The sequence below is a fragment of the Gallinula chloropus genome (genome assembly GCF_964237585.1).
Source record: "Gallinula chloropus genome assembly, chromosome: 3".
Classification (NCBI taxonomy): Eukaryota; Metazoa; Chordata; class Aves; order Gruiformes; family Rallidae; genus Gallinula; species Gallinula chloropus.
This window is the reverse complement of record NC_140087.1, coordinates 5,733,517-5,744,739: the sequence shown is the minus strand read 5'-3', so window position 1 is coordinate 5,744,739 and position 11,223 is coordinate 5,733,517.

The following is an 11,223-nucleotide window of genomic DNA, read 5'->3' as shown; positions in this document are numbered from 1 at the left end:
GTGGGGCTCAGCCGTGCCCCACAGTGGCTGGATTGGAGCCAGTGGGAACCTGGCCTCTTAGCCCCCCAGAAATGCTTGGGCACCTGAACCCAGTACACAGACAAAAGGGATGTTGGAAGGAGCAAAACCCATGAAAACAAGGACTTTTAGCATGTGGTGGAGGGGAACACAGGTAGAAAGAACCTGTGGTGTTTGTTTATAGGGCTATCTGCAAGGGATGGTCACTAGCACTGCTCTGTTCCTGGTGTGGCTGCTGGAATGGTTTCCTTGCTGCTTTCCAACTTTAAAAATATTCCCTTCGAATGCAAAACACTGAGATCAGTTTTGGCAAAAGTTCAGAAACACACTTAAAAAAAAAAAACCAAACCCAAACAAACCCAACAGACTTTTATGTTTCAAATGATCTGCTGGAAGTTCAGCAGGGTTGAGCACATGTTGGAAGCAGCGTATGCTGTCATGGAGCCCCTTGCAAACTACAGCCTCACATGGCCCACAGCCCTGCATGATCCTGCCTGACTCCTAGAGCTTAAACAGAAAAAAGATTGAGTAGAAATGCTACACAATAAGTGTTTATCTAAGCACTAATATAATTTTTTGGTAGGTCATTCATTATAAAGCTTACATCAGAGAACTCTGGCTTGTAATTAATTAATTTCTCCTGCTTTAAACTACAGGTATTCATGAGCCTACTCCAGCCTCGGTGTTACTGGCAACCTGAAGTAATACAAAGGTTGTGTCATGTGCACAAGCAGCATGGAAAAAGAGGTAAAGCTGAAAAAGTAATCACAGTAAACACGGGAAGAGTGTTATCAGTGGCCTTAGGTTGTGTAAAAACAGGTCCTTAGACACATGTAGTGGTAGTAGCTTGGATAAATTTCTTTTACTGACCTCTTTTCTGGACATGCAGGCTGGTTGAGATTACACCCAAGAGTGTTCTATGGTACAGATTTAGGAATTATGGTAGAGGCAGGTGTAAATTTCAGAGTTTTACTGAATCTTAGAAGGGTTGGGTTTGGCTTGGAGATCTCCCTGTCTGAAAATTCAGAGGCTGCAATGTCTACAGGGTTACATCAGGGATCAGCAGTGGTATCTACAATATCAAAGGTGGCAGGTTAACCAAAAGATTCATCAGTAGTTGGGTCCTAATTCTTTTGGTATTGTGGGAAATGGCCTTTATTATAGTATCACAATCATAAAGTATAAATGCCTTTCTCCTATTTGCATTACTGAGGTGCAGAACAGAAACTTAAAAGTTTATGAGAAGAGAATGATCACTGAATATCCCCGTTTTTATTTGTTCTTGGTGGTTTGAGGGCTTTTCTGTTTCTTTCTTTTCTTTCATTACTTCCATAGCCAATTAACTTTGGGGGTTTAATGGGAAATTTGGGATACCAAGTTAATTTATAATTGATTCTTTTGTAATTTCTTTCATGCAAACATCTCATCTACATCAGTCCTAAACCGGTTTTTCATTTTAACTAACATACAGCAAGAAAATGTTCCCTATCAAACTGGGCATGGGTTTAATCCCTACTTTTTTGTGGGTGAAGAAAGGTAGGGGTTTTTTTCCAGGCTGAAATCCTTCTTTTTGATGAATGGCCTATGTTGCTTAAGAGCTTTTGTACCTTTCATCTCTAGGCCAGGTGGAATGCTTCATTGCTGCTTTTCAGAACAGATTTTCTCTAACAGTGTTCCCTATTCATAAAGAACTAAATAGCTCTTGCAGAGTCACAGGGAAGCAGAGTGGGGAGATGGGGTCAGTCACGACTTGAAAATAGTCAGAAAGAAAGTGGTCTCCTGAATGACCACTTGCATACTACATGTGGCTAATTAAAATCCATTACTGCATTCTGCTGTGCAAAAAGCTGTTGAGATAGATTATTGGCAGCTCGTGGATAAAGCCTGAGGAAGGTCATGTTGAAAACCAGTTAACTATTTGCAACTAGGTATCGGGCAGTGATGTATCTGGGATGTACATCCAAGACAGATTATGAATGATCAAAATATTTGAAAGAAATGAGTAAATTCTTAGGGGACACACACATAGTTCCCACTGGAACACCCAGATGCTGGTTTTAGAGCCTTAGATCCTAAGTACATATGGCAATTTGAATGCCCACACAAAGAATTGTATGCCAACTATTGAGTGCCCCAAACTTTGAAACAAATCTGTATTTCTTTAAATTGGTTTCCAGGATTAGCTGTTTGTTGTAGAGCTGGTGGAATACCTTTGCCTAAACAACTGTGTGGAGCTGGAACTTCCAGATGGTATTTTTAAATCATGTTTGGGGGGGTTCTTTTTATTCAAAAACCTGGAACTTTTTAAGCACCTCCATCTAATAAGAAGGTGTTTAGAGCCTCCAGTTTCTCAATGAGAATGGAACTGGCTAGGCTGATGTGGAGATGTGCAATTGTGTGCTAGCTCAAAGCTGCTCACTTGCCTGGAAGTTGGATGGACATTACATGGGCACACATCCACTCACATCTCTATGAGGCTTCCCAACCTGGCCTAGGCTGTGCCTTGTTAGTGTACAGCCTGGGCAACCTCTCCCTGGTGTGACAAGGTGAGGATTTTCTCATTTGCTCCTGGTAAGGTTGCCAGTGCTTCCAGAGCAGGTTGGAAGGGTAGGAAGAGCTTGATCTCAGGTAAACCAAGCAGGGGTTTTAAAATACCTGCCGTGGATTTATGGAAAACTTTACTGTAAGATGTTTCAAAAGAGCTGCCTGAGGCCAAAACACTGGCAGTTTTAACAAAATGGTTCTGTCAAGAAATTGTCAGCTGTGTAAACACAGGACAGCATTGCACAGAAGACACCATTCTACAGTAGGGTGAGAGCTCTGTTGTTTTCGTTTACCCCTTGGGGCCGATTTTTGTTGCAATACTTTCATACCCATTGGAACTGCAATTTTAAATTCAGATGGTCTCTGTTGTGCTCTGATTATTTTATGAAGGGCCCTGCTTTCCAACTCCATGCTGGCATACTAATTTGATAGTTATTTCTTTTCTAATTTCTTAGTCTCAGACCTAATGTTTACACTCCCTCTAATTGTTTTTTATTATTACATTTACTGTTTAAAATTCTAGTTTCTCTCTGTACCTTAAGTAGCTTTCTGCCAGTGCAGCATCTTTGCTACACCACTGTGCACACAGTGTTCACTGTCTGCATTTGCATAATGAGCTAATCTTTGTTGGCTGATTACTTTGTGGAAAGAATTGAACATTTAACTGATAATAATTGCAATCTATCAAACTGCACAGTCACCTCGCCAATTATCACAGTGTGTAGGCTAAAACTTCTGTGGAATTTTAGGGCCTCTCCCTCTCCATACTGACATGTGATGGGAACCTCAGTACCCTAACAGCTCTACCAGAAGAAAGCCTGAGATTTGTACCAGGTCAGTTGCTCTGGAATTAATAAAAGCAAGAGATTTCTCAAAAAAAAAACCAATCCAGGTTCTTGGTTAAAGGTAATGATGTTCCTTAATATGTTTTAGGACAACAGAGGAAAGTATGTGCTTTTCCAAGGTACTGTTTAAATTGACCACCCTGCCTGTTGTTCATTGAGTTTATAATTCTAATGTTCTCTTCGTGAGCAGAACACCTAAAGCTTTAATTTCTTCAGCCAAATGAAATAATTCTAAAGTTACACATTAATTTCTCATATCTACCCTAAATGCCTGAACCCACCTTTTGGCAGGAAAGCTGTAGGAAGTCTTAGCATGGCTTTCTGTATTCACAGATGAAACTTTGGAAGATGAATTTGCAAATAGGCTACTCTAATCTCAGTGAAAATATCACAGGGATTAAATAAAACACATATATCAACATTGGTCTCTACATTGGCACAGTGGCATGTTTTCCCAAGGTGATAAAGTGCAGCTAGTCCTTGGGGTATGTGAGCAGCACATCCTTCTTGTGACTCTGACTTCTTCATAAACACCAACCATGAGACTGTAACTGTGATTCGAGGAATCCTGCTTCGCTTCCTGTTCTGTGTTCTGAAATGCTTTGAAATGGCAATAAGAGCTGCTAATACAAATACTAAGGAAAAGGCTCTTCCTGAGGATCTTGAAGGAGCTGAGGTGGAGAGGGAGCAAGTATTACTCTCTGTGTTGTACGGCTGTGGATCTGCAGCACAGGTTACACCTGGTTTCCACGCCATTGCCCAGGAACTAAATGCAACTCTTCGTTTTGAGTGTCTGCTGACAAAAGACCTTTGAAACCAGGTATGTGAGGTTTTCCATATTGCTCATATCTTTAAGTAACTAACACTCAGAGGCTACGTTTAGAGCTCTGAGTTTAGCACAAGCTTCCACACAGATTTCTGTTAGGAGCTGTGGCAACTCTTAAGCCGTAGTAGGCTGCGCAAAGCCCTGTGCAAGTCAGGGAAGGAGGAGAAAGGCTAAACCTGGGCCATGCACAACAAACATTGTGAAAGCCCCAAGGCCATCATGACTTGTGACTGTATTGACATCAACCTGGAATTTGCAAGCAATGGTTCCAACGCTCCTTTGCAGTTACTGGTTCAAATTTCTGCTTGAAGAACACAAACCCTTTCAAATGAATCCCTGATTCTGTACTATTGCAGTCATTAAATAATTTTGCTATTTTTTTTTAAGAAATATAAGTAAGCACTGGGTATACCAGGACCTTAGGGACACTGGCAACTCTGGTAGATAGGGGAAGGAAAAGGGCAGTTCGATCAGCAAGCTGAAGTACAAGCTATATCCCAAAGAAAAATTAGTGTGGGTTGCAGCTGGGGTTATCCCAAAGGAAAACATCTGCCATGTTGTAGGTGCTGAGCTTCTTTTCTTGGTTAGAATGGGAGAGAATGTTTGGTATTTTCTAGTTTATTGCCTGTTTGTGTCTTCTGAAAGGCTCATCTGGAAGACCAGTTTCTGACATTTACCTCTTCTGCTCTTTAAAATCAAGTCAAACTGGCTGGTTACAATCCAGACTGTGCTATACCATAAAATATGTTAATGTATTTCTCTAAATCTTTAGAACTTCTTCAGTAGCAGAAATTTATAGTAGGAATACGTTCATGTGGGGGGAAAACAAACTATTCTTACATTGGAGTTTTGACAGTTTCATCATCTCTACAGTAACAAATGGTAGTTTAACTGTGCATGACACCAGCCCAGGAGAGATTTTTTTTCCATGTGTGCACTATTACTCATGTTACAGGTTCAGCTTGCAACCCTGATGGGGCTGCTTCTCCCCATCTGAGCGTCTAGAAAACAACTTCCACAAAATAAGATGATGTCCTTCTGGTCCTTTAATGATAAAAACCAGCTAGTGGAAGAATCTGGCAAGAATCAGAGTGCTGCAAGTGGTGGGATTATTTCCCATTGAAGCAGGGGTTTATAGAAGATAGGAGGTGGCTAGTTTGTTTCAGCTGCATGTAAGAGCACATGCTTGGAGCTCTTTATGCTGTCCTTCTTGGGGGAATGTTGTATTTTAAATAATTCCTTGTTATTTTGGGAGGCAGTGCTGATGGGTAGGGGAGCTGTTTTTTGCGGGAGACGTGTTCTCTGAAGGGAATTACCGTGCTTTTGGAAAATATTTCATGAAATGTGATGTTAAAAGAACAATTCCAATATCATTCACAATGGAGAATGAGGTAGCAGTTTGCAGGCGGAAAACGACACTTTTCCTCAGCACAGCGTGTTGGTATCATGTGATGGTGTCAATAGCTGTTTCAAACTCCAGCCTTACTGAGCTCAGAGGGTGGGGAGCAGTGGAGCAGAGTCTGACTGGAGACCTGTGACTAGCTGTGTTCCCCAGGGCTCAGGGGAACCTTGATTGAGGACCTTGATGAGGGAATAGCATCCACCCTCAGCAAGTACCTGATGATACAGAGCTGGGAGGAGTGGCTGACACGCAGGACACTGCGCTGCCATCCAGAGAGACCTGGACAGACTGGAGAGCTGGGCAGGAGAAACCAGATGAGGTTCAACAAAAGCAAGTGTAGAGTCTGGCAACTGGGAAGGAATAACTGCTTGAGCCAGTACAGGCTGGGGGCTGACCTGCTGGAGAAGAGCTCTGTGGAGAAGGACCTGGGGGTCCTGGTTGATGACAGGTTGGCCATGAGCCAGCAGTGTGTCCTGGTACCTAAGAGAGCCAATGGGATCCTGGGGTCCATCAGGAGGAGTGTAGCCAGCAGGTCTAAGGAGGTGATCCTCCACCTCTGCTCTGCCCTGGTCAGGCCCCACCTGGAGTGTTGTGTCCAGTTCTGGGCTCCCTGGTATAAAAAGGACAGGGATCTCCTGGAGAGAGTCCAGAGAAGGGCTACAAAGATGATTAAGGGCCTGGAGCATCTCCCCTATGAGGAAAGGCTGAGTGAGCTGGGACTGTTCAGTGAGTCTCCATCTCTGGAGAGATTCCAGCCCCGTCTGGACGCTGATCTGTGCAATATGAGCTGGGGAGCTGCTTTGGCAGGGGGGTTGGACCCGATGATCTCTCGAGGTCCCTTCCAACCCCTGTGATTCTGTGATTCTTACAGATGAAGAGGAGCTGCCATTAAGAATAGCCATAGTGGTGGTAATCTGCAGCACTGTTGCAGAATAAAGCCAGGACGGTGGATGTCAAGCGCTACACCGAGCGTAACTCCCGTGGTTCGGGGTGTTTTGGGAGTTTCAAGTCTATTGCATGTTGAAAGTGGAGACAGTTATTCAGGATATAACTTATTATTACTTTTTTTTAAAAGGAAGAAAGCTGTTTGGCTCTAAGTGGTTTGGTTAAAAATACATTAAACTTAATTTTCATGGGAGTCTGGAAGGGTTGGGATCTCTAGAGGCCATGGTTTCCCCTCACCTCCAGGATCTGCACAAACTAAACTTCCTATGAGTATCTGAATGAGTCCAGAGTGATTTAGACAGATGGTCTAACTGGCTTCATGGGTCTGTAATTTCCCTCAGTAGGAACTCCTTGCCAAAATTGTATTTTTTCCAAATCTTGGTTTCCTGTTTTCTAGCAGGAGCCTTTCCTTTGTTGATTTAGAGCTGGAGGAAAAAAAAAATAAAAATAACTAAGCACCATCTTGAATCTAAATGGGGAATAATTTCCTTTGGACTTTAAAGTTTTACCTAGAAGGTCCATGACGTGAATTGTGACAGTGTATGGTGTTGCTCACAGCAGTGGGGTTTACAAATCAAGAGAAGTGTGATATAAAAAAACCTGTTGTAATTCGCCTACTAGATGAAAATTGCACTGCAGGAGGTAGTCTCCAGAAAATGGAGGGAAGGGAAGTTCAAATAGATGAATGTAAAAATGACAAAATGGGTGCAGTGATTGGTTTTTTTTTAATTGTTTCCATCACTTTTACCGCTTTGCCTGAAATTTAATCTTCTCCTCTAGAGAAAGCTGACAAATGGATTCTGTTATTAGGCTCCTTCCCCTTTCAATTAGTGTTCATTTTACCAGTATGGTGAGACCCTCAACCTCCTGGTTTTGTTGCTTTTTTCCAGCAGTGACCTTACCTGCAGCCATGGTGCAGAGGAATGTGTAAATGTATTTTTGTGTTGTGTTAATAAAACAGCCTTTAAAACTCAAGTCCACTTTAAAAGCAGCTAATTCCCACATCGTGGATGAATCTGGCACCATGATGGGCTTTGGGTTAGAGCACAGGAAATACCAAGAGCAGATGAAATCCTTTGAGAGAGTAAACACAGCTTTCCTTCAAATGGTTAACTTCCCTTGGAGGTTTTATTTTTGTTGTGTTTGTTTCTTTAAAAATGTACCACAAAAAAGCCTGCCTTCCCCATTCATCACTCTAAGCCAATTTTGTGTATTCTCCTTGTCTCATTCTATTTCTGAGCAGGAAACTGACCTGATGAAATATTAGTCAAGTGTCAGTTCGCAATTTAACCCCATCTAAACTAATTTCTCAAACCATGTTGATACCTCCCTATGCACCCATGCAGTTGTATGTTAAGTTTTAAGACCTTTTTCTTTTTTTTTTTTAATCCTGATGAAACAGAATCAAACAGTATTATGCTCTGGAGCTGTGGGGCTTTTTTAATTTACTGGTGGTTTGGTATCAGAGGAACAGGGAAGGTGTTTTTTTCCCTGATGCTATGCTGCATATACAAGTTTTTGAACCAGTTTTTGTTAGGTGAAGTAATAAAACTGGTACCTCCCTCATGATCTGAATTTAAAAGATGTGTTCTGCTTTAGCTTAGGTTTTGGACAAAAAGGAAATCGGAAAGGACATGGTCTTGTGTATCTCAAAATAGCATTTTAATATAGTTTGAATAATCTACCTTTGAAAATAAGTCGTACCTCTGTCTACTTCTGTGTGTTCAGTTAATAAACACAGGGCCAGAAGCAGCAGCACAAATATACTCCACTGATTTGCAGAAACAGTACACACATTGAAGCTCTCCCAATTACTTCCTTACAGGAAATAAATGCTGGTTGCTACTTCTGACACGAATATAATCTTATGTTTCAAACAAGGTTTGATTTTTCTATCCACTCAAAGAAGTTAAAATTGCATCTCCAGTTCTAGTCCAATGCAGCATATAGGGATGTATTATAATTTGAAAGAGAAAATGTGTGCTGTCATTACCATGTATTCTTAAATTCTTGATAAAAATTCTTTGCTCTTCTACCTCAGCTTTGCTCATCTGTAATTCCTTCTGTTGGTTTTATTTGTTGGTGGTGTTTTGGGTTTGGTTTTTTGTTACGATTTGCCTAAAATGCATCAAAGAGAACTGGAAGAGATCATATTCCATTGGTACTAGGTGAAGTTTTAGGGGTTTTTAAGGGACAGAAAGGTCCACTATCACAGGCAACTCCCTGAATAACTTGGGCTATGGAACTTGGAATAAATTATATATTTTAGTGATTGTTTTCTAGAATAGCATATCTCAAAAATTCAGCTAATGACTGAAAATATTGACCTCATGATTTAATATCTAGAAAGTAACTTTGTTCTACTGGATAGTTATCGTTATTGTACAACAACCAGGTCTTTCAGTGTATTTCCATAGGTCCTTGTTCCTACATCCCACACATTCTTGTTGGTGATGTGTTTTTCCTGTTTGTGGGGTGGTGTCGGGGGGAGGCCATTTGGCTGGATTAAAAAGGTGTTACCAGCAATCTCTTCTCCACATAGGCACACCACAGAGAGTGAGCAAATCATCTTCTAACAATCCAACCTAATAATCTTTGGAATGAATTAACTAGACTGTGCCTCACAGGCCCTAAACTGTCTGTTTATTTACAAATTAGGATTTCTCCCTCAGCCACAACTCATACAGTTTGACAGTACGAGATTCTTTTGGGTGGTAAACTTACTTGTCCTGTCAGTTCTTTTATAACAAAGTCCTTCTGCTGTAAACATGAGGTTTGGTCCCCATTGACATGTATGACGTGGCTGTTGGCTGTATCAAAACGCATGTGTTCTTATTAGCCTCCTTCACCAGCTAACCCAGAGCAGGGTCTATCTCTGTGTCCTGGTTCTGGCCAAGCCACAGTTACCCTCCCCAAGCAGCCAGGAGAGGTGAGCTGAGTTATCCTGGGCTGTTCTGCATACTACCTGACATCACTCCCCAATAAAAGGGGCGGGTCATGGAGGGGTGCTCATGAATGCCTCCATGGCAGTCTGAGCGCAGCTGGGGTGTTGGGTCAGTCCTCACGTTGTGCAGCACTCTGGGTTATGCTCAGGTCGTTAAGGTACTTCATGTTATCACCGGGTGTGAGTGGAATTTGCTGTGGGTTAACTGTTCCCCTTTCATGGTGATTTGTCAGTAAACTGTCCTTACCCCCAGCAACCAGCATGTGGTGCTCTGCCACTGCTTGGGGCTGAACCACCACACCCACCGGTTGTCTTATCTCGGCTTTTTTTTTACCTCTCCATCCGTTTTGTAGACACCTGGAAATGTTCTGAGAGAGGGTGTTATAACGTCTCTTACATCGCTGGTTCTGTTGTGGTTCCTGCTGGTTCAGGTCCTGGTACAAGTTGTGACCTGGTGTTGTGGATAAACCTGATGAAATCTGTCTGTTTCCTTAGGAGATGCAGCCTAAAGTAATTGCTTTCAGTGGTTTTTAGTGATGATGTCAAATAATTTACCTTTTTTTTCCTCAAATGTTGACTGATTCTCCAGGCAGCTGCAGCTCTACCTCACTAGTGAGTGTGGGACCTGCTCTAATCTGAGCATTGCTCTTAGTAGGGGCAGAGGTATTCTGAAACTCCCTGGGTGCTAACTAACTCCATTCTTCTTGTTGCTCTTGAAACAAAATCCCTGTATCAAAAATGCAAATGATTGAACCAAATACGTGTTCACTGGTACTACCTTGACAAGCAGTTGAGGATGATTCTCATGCTGGAGGTGGCAAAATAGCAGTGCAGCTACTGTGCCTTACATGCCACCCCAGCTCTGTCTGCAGTCTGCCTTTTTCTGACTCCCTTCTCAATGCCAAGTGCTTCTGCTTCTATTCCACATTGTGATTTCATGTTGCTAATGTTATAATGACACTCAGCCTATTTAATGGGGGTCTTTTAACATCACTCAACCATAGCTCCTTTTGAAATTAATGGAATATTGCTAGGGATTAGCTAGAAGTTACTTAAAGACCATACAAAAATGTTTTAGAGAAGCTGAGACTGTTTACCTGTTGGCCCAGTGATTGAGTTAAGCAACTTTAAAACAGTGGGAAACTGGCTTCCTGGGCTTTTTTCAACAGTGTGTGGGGTTATTTAGTGGGGTTTGGTTTGATTTGGTTTTGTCCCATTATGTTTATTATAAGTAACGTGTAAGTATGAGGAAGGATACACCTCTTATCTTTTAGTGCTCAGACTGTCATTGGGAACAATGAGACTGCTGAAAATGAGAGAGAAAAAGCCTGAGAGAGGGAAATAGAATCAAGATGAAAAGCAGGGAAGCAGCTGGAAGAAGCAACAAGAAAAAAATAGATTTAGAAACTGCCAATGTCTACATCTCAGTAGGCTTTAGTTCCCTGAAAGAAAATGGGGAGCTGGGTCAAGGGAGAAATTTATATATCAGCCAGCAAGGCTGGATGAGGGAGTCCTCAAACCTGAGGTAATCTACCATGTGAGCATGTCTTTGGATACCTGTGATTTGTTTTTTACACTGTCATTGATCTAAAGAAGATGCCATTGGTTCCCCTGACTACCTCACTTCAAGCTCTCTTCCAGTCTGCCTGTAACCTGTCAGCATCCCATTTCAGTCATATGGCACAGCGGAATTTTTATA